Below are 19,051 nucleotides of genomic sequence, written 5' to 3'. Positions count from 1 at the left end.
CGATGCCTTATTGCAGGTTCGCAAAAGAAGTCCCCTACAACCCAAACAATCACTTCTACGATGCCCCAAACACCGACGGCCAAAGAGGTGGAGGCATTGTATAAAAGGGCCAAACCCAGGAAAGCTCCGGGTCCTGTCACCATCTGCCCTAAGAGCATGTGCGGGTCAGCTCGCCCCCATATTCACCAAGATCTTCAACAAATCTCTGGAGCTACAGAAAGTCCCTTCTGGTCTCAAAAGGTCTACTATCGTCCCAGTACCCAAGAAACCCTCTATCACGAACCTGAATGACTACAGGCTGATAGCACTGACATCTGTTGTCATGAAAAAGTTCGAGCGTCTGGTTTTGAATCACCTGAAAACTGTGACTGGCCCCCAACTGGACCCCCTACAGATCGCCTATCGATTGAATCGGTGTGTCGAGGATGCAGTCAACCTGGGCCTGCGCTACATTCTACAGCACCTAGACATTCCCAGTACCTACGCGAGGGTCCTGTTTGTCGCTTTTTCAGCTCGGCCTTCAATTCAATCGTCCCCAGCATCCTCCATCCCAAATTACTTTGCCTAGGGGTTGACCGTATGTTTACCTTTAATGCATCCAGCCCTATGAATGTTGACTTATGTCCATGTCGACATTCTAGTGTCTACATTTTAATTGCATACAGCATGACTGTGGGCCTGATTCATAGATGGATGGAATGTTGTATACAGACTGATTGTTTTTGCTACATGTGCATAGGTACCATAATGGTCGCAGTGTGGGTTTATTTGCTAAGTGAATGACAGTCAGGGAGGACTTGTGGGTGTTAATGGGGATAGCAACTCAAATGCAGACACACTGAGACCGATTTGAGGGGTGTGTCCCGCAGGCAGTTAAGGTTACACATAAGGTCAGTTATCAACTGATGTGCATTTAATGGTTTTTTCCTTGTACACAAGTGGCCAATCTCAGATGCCACCAGTGGTCATCTTAATACTAATCTCAGCAGCTGTGATATTGGCATATTTTCACAGAGTAGATACATACAGTAACGCAGATGTGAAGGTATTACTCATACATCTCTGAATCAAGCCCTATGTGCATGAACTGGCTAAAAGCTTTTTTTATGTGAGGAACAATACTTGGCTTGGGACAGGAATGATTTATTAGTTTTTATGCAGTTCCAATGGTTGGATATATATCAGAGAGACAGTCACAAAAAGTCAGTTTTGGATATCAGTGGGTAATGGGTCTTGAGGTTTTTACATTAATATTTTTTAAGTTGTCAAAATAATTTAAATCCACCACCTTAAATTTTACAAATATGTTTTCAACTGTTTTTTTTTATATGGTTACATATTCAAATAGACACACGGCCATCTCTTTTAATAAAGCGGTAATTTAAGTGGAATTTATTTATTTCATACCTGAATCAGAAAACTCCTATATTTCGAATATATCTAGCATGTCATTTACTTGTAAAGTGAAATGGGCCAAGCCTTGTACTGTCCTTGTCACCATTGCTCTACTCAGCTCCCTTATCCTACCCGGATGTGTGATATTTGGTATTTTTGCAATTATTATTCTTTGACCTTCTATTGCAATCAATCAGCTCCTAATTGTTAGTTTTCAAACACAGCCTGTAAAATGACAGGAGCTGTTTGGATGGTATCTTAACTCTCTCCACTTTATTTCTCTCCCGTATTGTTATGGTTGAAGTGCAGTGATGTAATTTGTGTCAGTTTAGGAATGGATGTATAATTAGTGAATTAGAAGGTAATCTTATAGAAACATCTTGCTTACTCTTAATTTCAAAAAGCATACCTCTCATAATTAATTTATGTTTAAGAATCATCACATGGCCTCTTTCCAAAAAGGATGTGCAGTCAAGTCACACTGAAAGTGTGGTCACTTGCCCAGTGCTATGCCATGTACTCAAACATGCTAGGCTGCCCCCAAACTCCACTAATAAATATACTCCTACATTTTCAGTGTGCAGCTATGGCAGACCAGAAATGAGCAAGGTATACCTCCCAACATTCCAGATATCAGTATTTAAGTCCTGCCCAGAGGGATGGCATAATAGTCTGACCCAGACCTAAATCAGGACAGTGGGGAGGTATGGTTTTACACAGTGAAATAAAAATATTACGATTAGTCACTGGTTTATGTTTTGCTACCTACAAGACGAAAAATAAACAAAATAGTCCTTGTATCAATGTAATTTGTATAACAATAGCACTCCCATTATTGCAAAAGGGGGGATGCTTGAAGTCCTCAAATATGACTCTATTTCCAAAAAGCCAAATGTTCAGTATATAGAAGTGGTAGTACCCAGCGTCTTTCGTGCGAACAGTGTTAACCACTTAACTGACGATTTTCCCCTTCAAAACTGTTAACATTGTTAACATTTATTTTATTTAAGAAAGTTTAAAAAATATTTTTTTAAATATTTAAACATTATATTATGCACATCTGCAGAATGGATCTCCTCATCAAAAACGGGGGGACAGGGTGGGATGGCGCAGTCGCATGAGATCTGACCATGCTAGTTAAGTGGTTTTAATAGCTCAATAAGCATTTATGTACACTTGTCGCCTTGATATGGAATACATCTTCTTCGCTTTTTTCATCTAAATCGTGAGTGCTGGCTTGTTTTGCTTTTTCCAATGAGCTGGAAAAGCGAGTGCCTTTATGTTATTTTACTGCCTTGCACCATCTATTCATTCTGTACTATGGTTTTGAGTGCTGTCACTTTTGCTCTTATATATATATATATATATATATATATATATTTATTCACACATACAGGTTGAGTATCCCATATCCAAAATGCTTGGGACCAGAAATAGTTTGGATATCGGATTTTTCCATATTTTGAAATAACTGCATACCATAATGAGATATCATGGTGATGGGACCCAAGTTCAAGCACACAATTCATTTATGTTTCATATACACCTTATACACACAGCATGAAGGTCATTTAATACAATATTTTTAATAACCTTGTGTATTACAAAGTTTGTGTACATTGAGCCATCAGAACACAAAAGTTTCAAAATCTACCTCAGTCCTACTCAAAAAATTCTGTATATTTCGGAATATTCTGTATATAGGAACATTAGTATATGCATTCTCAACACACACACACACACACACACACACACACACACACACACACACACATATATGCACTGCTCAAAAAATAAAGGGAACATCAAAATAACACATCCTAGATCTGAATGAATTAAATATTCTTATTAAATACTTTGTTCTTTACATAGTTGAATGTGCTGACAACAAAAACACACAAAAATTATCAAAGGAAATCAAATTTATTAACCCATGGAGGTCTGGATTTGGAGTCACACTCAAAATTAAAGTGAAAAAACACACTACAGGCTGATCCAACTTTTATGTAATGTCCTTAAAACAAGTCAAAATGAGGCTCAGTAGTGTGTATGGCTTCCACGTGCCTGTATGACCTCCCTACAACGCACACAAGTAGCTCAGGTAGTGCAGCTCATCCAGGATGGCACATCAATGCGAGCTGTGGCAAGAAGGTTTGCTGTGTCTGTCAGCGCATTGTCCAGAGCATGGAGACGCTACCAGGAGACAGGCCAGTACATCAGGAGACGTGGAGGAGGGCAACAACCCAGCAGGAGGACCGCTAACTCCGCCTTTGTGCAAGGAGGAACAGGAGGAGCACTGCCAGAGCCCTGCAAAATGACCTCCAGCAAGCCACAAATGTGCATGTGTCTACTCAAACGATCAGAAACAGACTCCATGAGGGTGGTATGGGGGCCCAACGTCCACAGGTGGTTGTGCTAACAGCCCAACACCGTGCAGGACGTTTGGAATTTGCCAGAGAACACTGTAAACGTTGATTTACATACAGGACTAAAAGCAACACTTTAAAAAGACATTCAATACACTTTAAATGGAGCCGCTGCGGCCGCTGTAATCAATCCTTAGCCTACGTACTTTTTTTACACCATTAGCGCACAAAGCCCCGTACCATGTACGTACTTTGCGTACTAACGCCGCGATGGCCGTACAAAGTACACGCAGTACGTACACACCCAAATATAAGCCGTGAGCTACACGTGTGACTGAAAATACACTTATAACCTTAGCAGGGAAAAGAGACACGACACCAGATTGTATTTTAGATGCCGGGTTCCGACACACCAACATATAATTACTGAAAGGGGGTTACAATCACAATGCAATGCAATAGAAAATGGCTACAGTCAATGGTACACACGTTTTGGTTTCGCCTGCGCTTCCTGTCCGGTCCTCAGTCATCAAGGTAGATGACCTTCAGAGTCTGTGTGGGACCAGGCATGCAGCTGGCTTTTTATACAATAGATCAAAACATAATACAATACACTCTGTGTGCTCTTCTTCCATTGGTTTGGGGGTGGGACATATCCTGTGCACTGGGGATCATTGGTCAGCTCAAGAGGTGGGCGATGGCTAAGACTAGAGATGTGATTTCTGTTGTTTACATCTGAGTTCCCGCCCCATGACCAGTTAAAATCATCACATAAATCATACATAAATCTGGTATTATTAATAACTTAATGTTGCAATATGTGACAATATTCTTATACCCACCAGATTAATGCTTATGTGACTCTGAACAATATGATCCCACACATGATATGATTATCTATTTCCATCCTCAAGATATACATATATCCATATATATCTATCAATATATATATATATATCTATCTATATCTATATATCTATCTATCTATATCTATATATATATATATACATACACACACACACACACACACACACACACACACACACACACACACACACACACACACTCCTGCTATTACACTTTGTTAGGAAATATATATAGACTATGAATGTTATTACCTCAGATTTCTAAATGTCTGGTTTGTAATTTGTTAGCTATTGCTAATTGAGTCTCTCTTCAGTCAACCTAGGTTCCTGGATATTGTCTTTCTGTTTGTCCTGTCTTCAGATAAGACAATGACAATCCAGTATTTATTGTCTTTGACAGACACTGGACAACTCTAGAACAATGGGTTTAACCAAAGGTATTTGCCTTCTTCATAGGATTTCAAAGTTTTGCGTAAATAAGGCCATCTGGTATATTGTATTTGAGTTTCTGGGAGGATAATTTATGTGCGAACCATCTTCATGCTATTAGAAGGATGAGCAGACAGTGGGTGATTTATGCAATATATGGATTAAATATATATGTCTTTGTGGCTTTTCCATGCGAGTACAAATGCCTCCATAATTACTCATACCATGCGCTAACACGCACGACCGCATGAGCGATCATACGCAATTTGCGAATATGTGCACGCACGGCCGAATAAGTATGCACACCATCTATGTGGTGTTTGTACGTGATGTGTGTACTGTAATATTTTCCGACTTCGACAGTCCACCCTTTGGCAGTCACCAATAACTGCCACTAACTAATCAATAAACAGAAATATATCTATACATTATATACAGAAGCTTGGTTGATCGGGGAAGAGTTGTAGGTGGGAAATGTATAGCCTAGTGGGATAGTAAAAAGCATGTATGTATGAATCAATGTCTGAGGGGCATGTATCATCGTGCCGGATATGTTCTAAATAAGCTTCGAGGTATTGCGAAGTATACATTAAATCCTTCTCATCCTGTATTAAGGGTCTGTAAATGGGCCAACAAACACTACCGAGCTCTTTTCGGCTTCTTGTTCCAACAAATGGGGTGCACATTTAGTTGATGATACATGGAGGGGGAACATATGTGAGTGCTAGTATATGTGGATATCACCTGTCGACTATGTGTGCTATTAACTGGAGGTTGCAGAGATGAAGATAAGACATATATATAAAAATACATTCACAAACACTTTGGGTAGGGCTGACGTCTTCTCCAGTTGGATGTATCTGGGCAGAGGGGGAGACAAAGAAAAACGGGTGAAAGAAACAGGCCATGATATTCATTTGCAATCCTTATCATAACGCTGTCTCTATGGATGGATCATAAATTAAATCTGCTGCTGTAACAGCGCCCTCACTCCTTAGACTCATCAAATTTGTGCTGTGCTTGCGCCGCGTTAGAATTTGAACACACCTAAATATCAAACCAATAATTATGATGACTCCCAGGATACAAAGGAGAAACTTCCCCACACTCATAATGACATTTTGTGCCCATCCTCCTTACCCTGAGAACCATTTGCGTGGGTTCAACCATGAGACCCAGCTGGTCAGTTCATTACCCACAGTCGCTAAGGTAAGGTTGTGATTCCTCCTAAACTCCCACTTCAACATCTCATCCATCTTCTGATCGATGATCTCCGTGGGGTCGTCAGTGCTGTTCGTAATATATGTACATCACTTCACACCATATTGAGTTGTCAGAGTAACAGTACCCACCTGTCACGGCTGTAACATAATTAAGGATCATCCTGTGCTGGATCAGTTCCTTCTTGCAGGCTTGTAACTCCCTTCCCGTATACCTGAAGGTGTCATCATACATCTCAGTGATATTATCTATCAAGTTCGCTAGCGCATGGATATACCTTTAATTTATAGTTCCTCTGGCAGTACGGGTGATGTCTAATGCGAGAAGGAACTGAATCCCGGTGGATTCGTGGATCAAATCAGAGGCTGCGTGCTCTGCCCTATCTTGAGGTGTCTCTTGATGATGTGTTCATAGTGAGTATGAGTATAAGGAGTCTGAGCACTGCGGTGAACGTCTTTCATTTTATCGTGGGTTATGGTCATGACCTCCGGTAGTACTCTCCCAATATAACACAATCCCTCAGAGCTCAGAGCAAGCCACTTGTACGCTTTCCTCCCACATATGAAATAGGCATCATCTGGGAGAACATAGAGGACAAAATGTAACATCACCATATTGCAAACTTTCCATTTAAAGAAACCAATCCCTAGTTCTCTCATTTGCTCAGTACAAGTATTGGGCTGGATGATATGGGCACAATACCCTGACAATACTTTTCCAACCCACATGGTCTTGCTTCCACGTGTATACCTATACCGAAAGTACCTCCCACTGTTAGCTATCTGGCGTACAAGTTCAGAGTCGATAGTTATCTTATCAGCTGTGTGTGTGAAGGTCATTGTCTGGTTATTCCACGTCACTTCCCAATTTCCTGGTTTTCGGTAATTGGAAATATTAACACACAATAAGGACCTGGTGGAGTTTCAAGCTAGGGGGCCTGGAGATATTGAATTTCTTGTCCACCGGTCTCCCACCCCGTAATTCGAGTACCTCATCTATTGCTAAAGGGTATGGTACTAATCCTGACTTACTCTGACCTTGAGGTACCTGTGAGCACACCCAGCATTCTGTCTGGTTTAAGACCTTACCCACTAGTGAGTGGTAATCATTCAACGGATGTCGGTCCATGTCGATATTAATGTTGGACTGACATCTCTGGATGTACCCATCTTTGACTATGTTCTCACAATTCCTACAAATACAATATTCATCAGACAATAACCCTTCACATTGCCTCCGAGCTCCGTGACTACCAGAGCGCTTACTGATACCAGCCTTTACTCGAGTGATGTGCTGCTCCTGAGATCCTACAAATTCGTACGCGCCATCAGAACCCATTCCAGATCCTTGCTCGACCTCTCTGGGACCCTAACCAAAACAAATTGTCCTGATCAAAAACAGAATTACTAGCAGTACCCGAAACACAGTCTCTTGTGATAGATCCATTTCGTTAGGGGAAAGAAGGAAAATAAGAAGGAGAAAAAGAAAGGAAAATGCAGGGGAGGTGAAAATAGAAAATGGTGCGACAACCGTCCTAGATCTTGTTGCTCTCCGTGCTCAGGTGCCTTTTTACAGTCCTGTCTCTCAACTTTCCCGGAACAAGCACTCTAGTGATACGAGGTTCTCTACACCCTGCTCTTTGTCACGAGTTCTCTCCGGGTCAGCGACCTTCTTGCAGTGGGACGAGTGAACCCAAGTCTCTCTTTCGGCGACCTTCAATGCTGTCGTGCTGGTTAACAAGACTTGGTATGGTCCTTCCCACCTGTCTATGAGGCAACCTGAGCGCAAGAAATTTTGAATCATCACATAATCCCCAGGCTCAATGTCATGACAATAACTGTCCGGTAGGTCAGGAATCACCAGCTTTAGATTTCTTTGTTAATTTCTCAGCTGCTGGCTCATCAAAACCAAATATTTCACAGTCACTTCATTATTGCATTTCAAATCATCCTGGGGGTCTATCATTACATGAGGTTGTCGACCAAAAATAATTTCAAAGGGTGATAAGTTAAGTGGAGACCTGGGAGTGGTTCTGATGCTGTAGAACACTAGTGGCAAAGTTTCTGGCCACAGCAATCCAGTTTCAGCCATCACTTTGCTCAGCTTGTTCTTAATAGTGCTGTTCACTCTCTCTACCTTTGCACTCGCCTGTGGCCGGTACGGAGTATGCAGCTTGCTATTAATTCCCATCAGTTTGCACATGACCTGAAAGACTTCACCTGTAAAATGGGTACCCCTATCACTTTCAATCATTCTAGGGATACCATATCTACACACAAATTCCTGCATAATTTTCTTTGCAGTGAACGTAGCAGTATTTGTGGCAGCAGGGAACGCTTCTACCCAGTTGGAAAATACATCAATACATACTAACACATATTTCAAATTCCTACAGGGTGGTAACTGTATGAAGTCGATTTGTATTACCTGAAAAGGTCCGTCTGTCGGAGGGATATGGGATGGCTCTGTTGGTATTGTCTTTCCAATATTCTTCCTCAAGCAAGTAAAACATGTCATTGCTCTCTTACCTGCATGAGAAGAGAATCCTGGCGCACACCAGTAGGCTCTTACCAACTTGCACATACCCTCTTTGCCCAGATGAGTCGACCGTGTGCCGCCTCAGCTAGACTTGGAAGATATGATCTGGGGGCCACCGGCTTACCGTGTCCACCTGTCCAAAGTCCTGAGGACTCCTGACCATACCCCTTCGACTTCCAGACTGCCTTTTCCAGTAGGGAACACAAATTTTGCATTTCAATTTTAACTGTTGTGTGTTATCAGTTGTGTGAAGTAAACCATCTCTGGATGAGAGAAGAGAGGGGAATAATAGTAAATAAAAAAGAAAATGTCAGGTTTGGCCTTCACCAACAGGCTGTCACACCATCATGCATATCGGTGTCGTACACAGTCTCCCTTCACCAATATTCTCATTCTCCACCCTTTGTGCATGACCAGGCACACTGCATTAATACTGGCGTCCTTGTTCTAGTGAGATATACTGGATTTTGGCAGAATTCTGACGACCGAGTAGGCATGTGGCATTTGAACTGTAATTGGGTCCATGTAGTGTACCCTCCTGTCGGTGAACGTAAGAGATGAGGAGGAAACTTTGAAGACAAATCACATATAGGTTAGTAACATAAGTTTGCAGAGGCAAAGAGGATTTTATAAAATTTGACAACTGGATTGGGCACTATGGGGAATCACTTTTCCAGTAGGTCTACACCCCAAAAAAAAATCTGTGTGTGTCGTATCTCTACTGGGACTATCCCAGCCATCAATCCAGTGTCCTGTCCATCCTAAGTTCATAGGGAACCCGGTATCTGTGAGATAATTTCCTCTACCTGTGATGGACATGAATTTAGAACAGTGAAATGCAATATTAGTCTTCGTGGGTATCCAACATACTTTGTACTTCAAGGGCGGGAGCACGCTATATGTATACTATATCTAACAAAACTCCTGTTAAGTTAATCAGGGGCCATTTCTGCTAGAGAAAGAAGCAAAAGTTTAGAGGCCTCATATTAACCCCAGCAAGTTTTGTCAAAAGGGTAAAGTTGCATTTATTCCGTTCTTCCCATTAACCGAATCAGTGTTTTCTATATGGCTCGTGATTCCTTACTATATGTTCCTTGATCCCGTCTGTGTGTTTAATAATGTGGCTTGTTTTCTCTGTCTAGGGGTCTATATTGACTATGTGTTCTGCTACTGCTACAATCTCTGGCAAAATGCCCTTCCTTCCTACAAGTGTAACATATTCTCTTTCTTTTCTTATCACCAGGGTTTTGGGGTTTAGGGTGATGAGGCTTTGCTGCAAGAGCCTGTATATTTTCAGTCCTCAGCCTCTCCTCCTGTTGTTCTCTGCGCCTAAAACAATATTCTTGTGGTGTTCAATTGCGCACTCTCTAAGACAAGCTACTGTGACCCCTCTCCAATTAGGCAAAGATGTTAGTACCCTGTCCCTTACTGTCTTATTGAGCCCGTCCATTAGCACAGAGACAGCCACCTCCCTGTAATCCGCATTGTTCCCTATATCCGCTATCCCAACGTATCTATCCATTATTTGCAGAGCCCGATGGAAATATTCAGATGCCATTTCATTTTCCTCTGTTTTATGGAGAAAATTCTTCTCACTTAACAGTAGTGGGGAAATACAACTCTAGTTGCCTGTTAATTTGTTCCACATTCTCCTGATTGTTTCCGTCAGTCATAGGACTATCCGACTCTAATCTACAATCAGTGATTAATTTTTGGTTGTCAATATTAGGGGGTAGGCACACTTTCAAAAATATCCGCCAATCTTTGTTAGCTGGTTCATGAGCATTACTCAGATCTCTGATAAACTTCAGACATCTGGCTAAATGCTTATGGGGATCGGGGAATTCTGAAATGATTGACCGTAGTTCAGCTATGGACCACGGGCAATACATTGCATTATTCCTGGTGAGGATTTCTGCCTGACTATCGGTTCCCGCATTGGGAGTTACTATTTCCAAGACAGGATGTAATCCTACCAATCCGTTCTTAATCTGTTTGCTGTAAGGTGTTGTTGTCTCTGTGCAATGACCCGTCTCACACTTACCGGTAGCTGTGACCTCACCAGTTCTTTCAGTGGGGAATATTGTTACTGCTCTAACTGGATGGACAGGCCCCATACCTGAGTTTCCTGCAAGGTGACTGCCTGAATGAGAGCTGCGATTTGGCTGGGTCCTTCATCTTCCTGTGACCTATAACCTTGGAGAGACTTCAAAATAGGATACAACTTGCAATAGTTAGGGTTAACACATTTCTCTTGTATTCTACTATCATTTACAGATATACCATTGACTGAAGCCATCTCTTCCCTTTCGACCTGTGTCGATAATGGTGTGTCCGTTCCCTCATTCCTGCTAGGTTTGGAACTTGCTTTGCGAGTTTGTTCCCTTTGCACCTCCCCCTCTTGTTGCCACAGGTTTAAACAATCGTTATGTCTAATCCTTTGTTTTCTGGATTTAATCAGACATATTTTACTACCTACAATCTGCAGTACCTCTGGTTCAAAGCTGCCCACTGCCCACCCTAGGGAATGATACCCTATCTTTGTCAGTCATACGTACCCATTCGTCACAATAAACTTCAGTGTGTGGACCATATTTCCCACACATTATAAACCTCGCGGACCCCTTGGGCCGCGGCTCTCCTGCCTGAACCCTGGCTACCATACGTCTCTTAGTTGAGCAACTGGCTCCGATAATTGTGGGCCTTTTCCCACAAACACCAAAATACTCAATATAAGCAGACAGTGAAAGTTCTTAGAGCGCTTTCACCCACTCCCACCTACGTTGGCCGGTACTGCAATACACTGTTGATAGCGGAAGGCAATGTACCCAACTTAGGGCCCCTAATTGACCTATATTTACTGGAAGTTTTTAGGAGTGACTTACCTTTTCCAGTAAATATCTGCCGTTGGAGATTTTCCTTAGAAAGACCAGCGAAAATTCCCTTATGCACTTGTACACAAATCACGCTTGCGTATGCTCTATACAGCGATGATACCGCGATTTTACGCAAAAGCTCGTAAAGGGGTATCAAGTTGCGCTATGTATCGCACCCACAAACATGCGGTCCAATCGCACAGCGTATAGGTACTTGTTACCTATCCGCCCTACGACCACTGGAATCGAATCACAAGCTGCGAAACCTCAGCAGGAGCGTATAAAAAAAACTATATGGGTCACAATTCACAATTCCCTACCACGCTCCTGTGTAAGTCTCCTCTCGACTTACGTATTCCAAAACCTATACTAACTTGAGTCAGCCGCCTCACGCCGCCAAGCCTCCACTCACTTGGTGTACCGAACGACGGGATCCCAAATTCACAGGGTTCAATACGTTCACTCATACTTTCACTCACTCAAATACACTTTGTTTTTCTGTATAGGAAATTTCCACTCGTTCTGATCGGCAGATTTTCCCACAGAAGCAATACAGTTTAAACAAAAGGATTATACTAATCTGCTTTTGAAACTGGATAGTTATGTGCTATTGTAGTATGGCTACTATCCCACCTTTTAATTGAACTAAACTATTGTGTAATTTGTACTTAGCGTCCGCACTCTTACGCACTTTGCGTAAACACGCGACCATGCGTGTCTTTTATGCTGCTACGCCAAAAAAATTACACAGATTTTTAAATAGCTTTTTTCCTGTTTACCTACGGGTTCTATCAGCACCTCTGCAGACCAGACAGAGCAGACGCAATCTAACAGCACACAAATAGGGTTTTTAGAACATCCACCAACCAGGAAAAGGTTACGTGGATAACTTTCCATCCTTTGCTGATAGATTAAGACTGCTATGACCTGCGAGCATGTGAAAAACCGGAGGAGCCCCCAATTGTAAACGTCGATTTACATACAGGACTAAAAGCAACACTTTAAAAAGACATTCAATACACTTTAAATGGAGCCGCTGCGGCCGCTGTAATCAATCCTTAGCCTACGTACTTTTTTTACACCATTAGCGTACAAAGCCTGTACCATGTACGTACTTTGTGTACTAACGCCGCGCTGGCCGTACAAAGTACACGCAGTGCGTACACACCCATAGACACGCCATGAGCACTCTGCAGCTACACGTGTGACTGAAAATACACTTATAACCTTAACAGGGAAAAGAGACACGATACCAGATTGTATTTAAGATGCCGGGTTCTGACACACCAACATATAATTACTGAAAGGGGGTTACAATCACAATATAATACAATAGAAAAATGGCTACAGTCAATGGTACATACGTTTTGGTTTCGCCTGCGCTTCCCGTCCGGTCCTCAGTCAACAAGGAAGATGACTTTCAGAGTCTGTGTGGGACCAGGCATGCAGCTGGCTTTTTATACAATAGATCAAAACATAATACAATACACTCTGTGTGCTCTTCTTCCATTGGTTCGGGGGTGGGACGTATCCTGTGCACCGGGGATCATTGGTCAGCTCAAGAGGTGGGCGATGGCTAAGACTAGAGATGTGATTTCTGTTTACATCTGAGTTCCCGCCGCATGACCAGTTAAAATCATCACATAAATCATACATAAATCTGGTATTATTAACTTAATGTTGCAATATGTGACAATATTCTTATACCCACCAGATTAATGCTTATGTGACTCTGAACAATATGATCCCACACATGATATGATTATCTATTTCCATCCTCAAGATATACATATATCCAAATATATCTATATATATATATATATATCTATCAATATATATATATATATATATATATATATATATATATATTGATAATGCTGATTTTGATTACCTTATAACCTTCACAATAATGGGTAAGAGACACAGTGCGCAATTGGCGTATGGGGTACCGTAAGGGTACGCACTTAGCGTAGCATACGCTCGGCCGTGATCGAGACGCACATGCGGCACGCTCGCTCACAGCTTAATGCGTGGTGTCGAGCACGCTATAGGCGAGCGACTACCGTAATGCTACGCTACCAGCGTAGCGGACGCTCGAGACCACGAGGAGATCACGAGCGGCGCAGACGCTTACAAGATGACAATCAGTAAACCTTGAATGTAACACACAGAAAGGACACTCTTATACTGTAAACCTTGTACTGAAACACTGTAGCGATATAACGCTGCTTAACCTGAATAACACTAAAGCTGTTTGAGCGATCGAGACGTTCCTATAACCCACTGCAATGTAATGAACACACGATACCGTGCTAAGGATCCAACACCTTTACTAACAAGCTTTTAGTTATATCGAAAAGGGGAAACAGTTACAAGTCATACACTACAGACTAACATAATTCTAACAGATTATCTAGACAGAAATATACAATAACATTACAATCTTATACTAAATAGAGAGAGAATGTGGCCAATACAAACAAAGAGCGAGATGATTACAGAGAATTACTTACACACACTGGGAATGATCGCTGCGCAGCCTGGTACCAGCTCCGAGTTAGTCAATATGAAAACCGTTTGTGGAGTGAGAGCGAGCTGCCCAGGCTGGCTGATCTTATATACACTGAGTACAGTATACTACAAAGGGACCTATAATCTCATTGTTCATTGGACACAGGAATGTCTCCTCGCATCATAACAAAAGGTCATAGGTTAGTTTGAACAGGTGGGCTGTGACTATATCAAACTGCTCAAGTGGGATGGAATCTGAAGATTCCCGCCGCATGGGTAATGAATCGCAAATATATGAAATGTCCAGAATCTACTAATGGCCATAACTATACGCAGGAGCGATTAATCTTTACCTAACCAACACCGGATTGTTGCTATTAAAATGTTCTTTAGTTAGGTACCAGACACAGCTGTTCAAACCCTGTCTGACCCTTCGTACCATACAAAGAGGAATTCCTCTGTCCAGCGACCATTTACATTAAACAAACTTACAGTCATTATTAAGGGGAACATTTTCTATAAAACATGCTATTTGGTTCTATTATTAAATGATTGAGTCGCCCGCTAGACGCACACAAACTCTACCGTAAATGCACATACCACGTGCTCGAGCGCATGGCCGAGGCGCCATCACGCGGCTGCGTATATCCGCACGCACGGGAGAGAATGTGCACGTGCAGCAGGCACGCGCATGAGGTGAATATATGGCAACGTGTAGCATGATATTTTTCTGACTTTGACAGTATATATATACACACACACACACATACACTCCTGCTATTACACTTTGTTAGGAAATATATATAGACTATGAATGTTATTACCTCAGATTTCTAAATGTCTGGTTTGTAATTTGTTAGCTATTGCTAATTGAGTTTCTCTTCAGTCAACCTAGGTTCCTGGATACTGTCTTTCTGTTTGTCCTGTCTTCAGATAAGACGATGACAATCCAGTATTTATTGTCTTTGACAGATACTGGACAACTCTAGAGCAATGGGTTTAAGCAAAGGTATTTGCCTTCTTCATAGGATTTCAAAGTTTTGCATATATAAGGCCATCTGGTACATTGTATTTGAGTTTCTGGGAGGAAAATTTATGTGCGAACCATCTTCATGCTATTAGAAGGATGAGCAGATAGTGGGCGATTTATGCAATATATGGATTAAATATATGATATGTCTTTGTGGCTTTTCCATGCGAGTACAAATGCCTCCGTAATTACTCATACCATGCGCTAACACGCACGACCGCGTGAGCGATCATACACAATTTGCGAATATGTGCACGCACGGCCGAATAAGTACGCGCACGGAGGCCATCTATGTGGTGTTTGTACGTGATGTGTGTACTGTAATATTTTCCGACTTCGATAACACCAAGAATGGCAAATTTGCCACTGGCGCCCTGTGCTCTTCACAGATGAAAGCAGGTTCTCACTGAGCACATGTGACAGACGTGACAGAGTCTGGAGACGCCAAGGAGAACGTTCTGCTGCCTGCAACATCCTCCAGCATGACCGATTTGGCAGTGGGTCAGTAATGGTGTGGGGTGGCATATCTTTGGGGGGCCGCACAGCCCCCCATGTGCTCGCCAGAGGTAGCCTGACTGCCATTAGGTACCGAGATGAGATCCTCAGACACCTTGTGAGACCATATGCTGGTGCGGTTGGCCCTGGGTTCCTCCTAATGCAAGACAATGCTAGACCTCATGCGGCTGGAGTGTGTCAGCAGTTCCTGCAAGACGAAGGCATTGATGCTATGGACAGGCCTGCCCGTTCCCCAGACCTGAATCCAATTGAGCACATCTGGGACATCATGTCTCGCTCCATCCACCAACGCCATGTTGCACCACAGACTGTCCGGGAATTGGCGGATGCTTTAGTCCAGGTCTGGGAGGAGATCCCTCAGAAGACCATTCGCCACCTCATCTGGAGCATGCCCAGGCGTTGTAGGGAGGTCATACAGGCACGTGGAAGCCACACACACTACTGAGCCTCATTTTGACTTGTTTTAAGGACATTACATCAAAGTTGGATCAGCCTGTCGTGTGTTTTTCCACTTTAATTTTGAATGTGACTTCAAATCCAGACCTCCATGGGTTAATAAATCTGATTTCCATTGATAATTTTTATGTGATTTTGTTGTCAGCACATTCAACTATGTAAAGAACAAAGTATTTAATAAGAATATTTAATTCGTTCAGATCTAGGATGTGTTATTTTTAGTGTTCCCTTTATTTTTTTGAGCAGTGTGTGTGTATATATATATATATATATATATATATATATCTATCCTTGGTTGTCCTGCCCTCACATCCATACTTGATCAATGGTGGGGGTGCACCCAGTGGAATCCACCAGAATTGATAGGTCCACAATCATATGCACAGTTCCAGTCTCCTGGGGGGCACTCTCCTTGATAAATGAGTCCAATCACAATTTCAAAGCTTCATAATAGGCTTTTAATGGGTCAACGTTTCAAGACAAGCCTCAAAAATTTTTATAAAATGGAATTCGGTTCCATAGACATATACTGCTCCCATACACAAAACAGAAAATAAAATAAAGTACGATCAGTCTCATGGGCCCGATAAAGGATACAACCACCAAAGGGTAAGTAAACAACACAATTATTATTATAAATGTGAATTAAAGATGATAATATGGGGACACCGGTAATAAACAGTGTAAAGATGTCCAAGGGGCAGACATCAAGAAGTAGACCAATCACCTCTAACACCAGACTGAATTGGACTCAAACTCACTAAATGTAAAGATCATACAGCTCCACAGCATAATCTGTGATAGACAACCATTTCAGTCAATAAGTCCTAAAGGAAGAGTTAATACATCCAGTATTTACACATCCAATATTTACACATTGTCAAACATATACTCTCCAAAGGTCAACGGGATGGTACCATACCGTACTCATTTGAGGTTGATGACCATAGAAACATGATCCTTCTACAGAGTAAAAAACAAAACCAGTCCAGTGGTCTCCCTGTAACATAAATAACATGCCTTCCTCAGTGTGTTAAGAAAAGAAACACAAGCCTTTAACTATGTCAAACCAAAAGGGAACATAAAATACCATGGGTAACAATCATATATCATAACTCACCGCAAGACCGTGTGTACCAGAGTCCACTTTATAAGGCTGTATGATCAAAGTGCATAAGGCCACCCTTAAATAGGAAGTGGACCGGAAGTGGATGCAATCCCATAAAATCAATAAACCATATAGTCAAAACGAGGGAGGTGACTGAAAAGACAACTGGTGTATCACTCCTAAATTAATCTACCCATCAATAGCAAAATAAACTGTATACAGAACTTGTCAGGAACACACAACCGCTGCGGCAAGCGGCGTGCGTTCCACCTACCTGAAGTGGAATCGCGTCATACGTTCCACTCACCGGAAGTGGACATAATCCTCAGAACCAGATGCGGACTAGTATGCGATCAACTGGAGTTACCGTGGTAATCACAAAGGAACACCCCTTGGACGTAGCCGCTTGCTATCACCGACTAGTGATAGCGCAGTGCCATATAAACATGTGTGAGACATAAAAGAGTAATATCCCACCACGTGGAAAAAAAAATATTATACTCCCCCAAACAAAAGGGGTAGGAATATGTCAATACTAATAGGATGCACGGGATAGAAATAAGTACAGGGACTAGTACATAAGTCCATAGTGCCAGATTCAACATAAGTGATGTCAGGACAAAAAGCACACTACAGGTTGAGTATCCCTTATCCAAAATGCTTGGGACCAGAGGTATTTTGGATATGGGATTTTTCCGTATTTTGGAATAATTGCATACCATAATGAGATATCATGGTGATGGGACCCAAGTCTAAGCACAGAATGTATTTATGTTTCATATACACCTTATACACACAGCCTGAATGTCATTTTAGCCAATATTTTGTACAACTTTGTGCATTAAACAAAGTGTGTGTACATTCACACAATTCATTTATGTTTCTTATACACCTTATACACACAGCCTGAAGGTCATTTAATACAATATTTTTAATAACTTTGTGTATTAAACAAGGTTTGTGTACATTGAGCCATCAAAAAACAAAAGTTTCACTATCTCACTCTCCCTCAAAAAAGTCCGTATTTCGGAATATTCCGTATTTCGGATATTTGGATATGGGATACTCAACCTGTATAAGTATTATCCTAGTGTCCCAAGCTGATCATAAACGAATAAACATATAATTATAAGGGCACGGTCGTGCCCTTATATTAAGGCTGAATCGAACAAACGGAATTCTCCCATAGGGAACTTCTGAGATGGGGGCATGGTGTTTGAGGGGCTACACCTCAAAACTGATTGGATGTACTGAGCTGAAATTTGGCATGGGCGTGTAGAATCGTCACCCGGTGCTGCATGCCAAATTTCAGGGCAAAATAATAAAAAATGAGGAATTGGGAGTAACCTAAAGTTCCAACTGTCAGTTTTTTTCTGTGACTTCCTTTGTGGCTTTTTGACACCGTTTTCCTATAGAGTGAATTAGATATTTTTTGGGAAGGCATAACTCCGGTTAGAGGACGAATTACTAGATAGAGTATGCCCCAGTGTAGTGCCTTTTGGGGTTGTGGTTTTTCAGAAAGTTATAGGGTTTTTTTAATTAAGAGAAATATGCCCCATTATAGAGATAGGGCTTTTCAATTTGTTGCGGCTGCGCAGTGGCCGCCAGGAGAGCGAGAGTGAGCGAGGGAAGGGGTCTCGTGCAGGCTGAGGTTATAAAAGTAGCTGCTGGCAGCGGGAGGAGAGCCAGCGGTTCCTGGGTGTGTGCACCTGCGGTCCCTTACAGACTGCAGCGACCCA

General features: G+C 42.0%; 1 protein-coding gene across 2 annotated transcripts in view; it reads right to left on the bottom strand.

The window, feature by feature from the left end:
* The window catches only part of SLC12A4 (solute carrier family 12 member 4), a 939,289-nt gene that overhangs the window by 260,764 nt on the left and 659,474 nt on the right, over window positions 1-19,051 (bottom strand). The window lies entirely within an intron of this gene.

The sequence above is a fragment of the Pseudophryne corroboree genome, chromosome 11, assembly GCF_028390025.1.
Source record: "Pseudophryne corroboree isolate aPseCor3 chromosome 11, aPseCor3.hap2, whole genome shotgun sequence".
Classification (NCBI taxonomy): Eukaryota; Metazoa; Chordata; class Amphibia; order Anura; family Myobatrachidae; genus Pseudophryne; species Pseudophryne corroboree.
The sequence above is the reverse complement of the archived record's forward strand: the minus strand, read 5'-3'. Positions and strand labels throughout refer to the sequence as shown.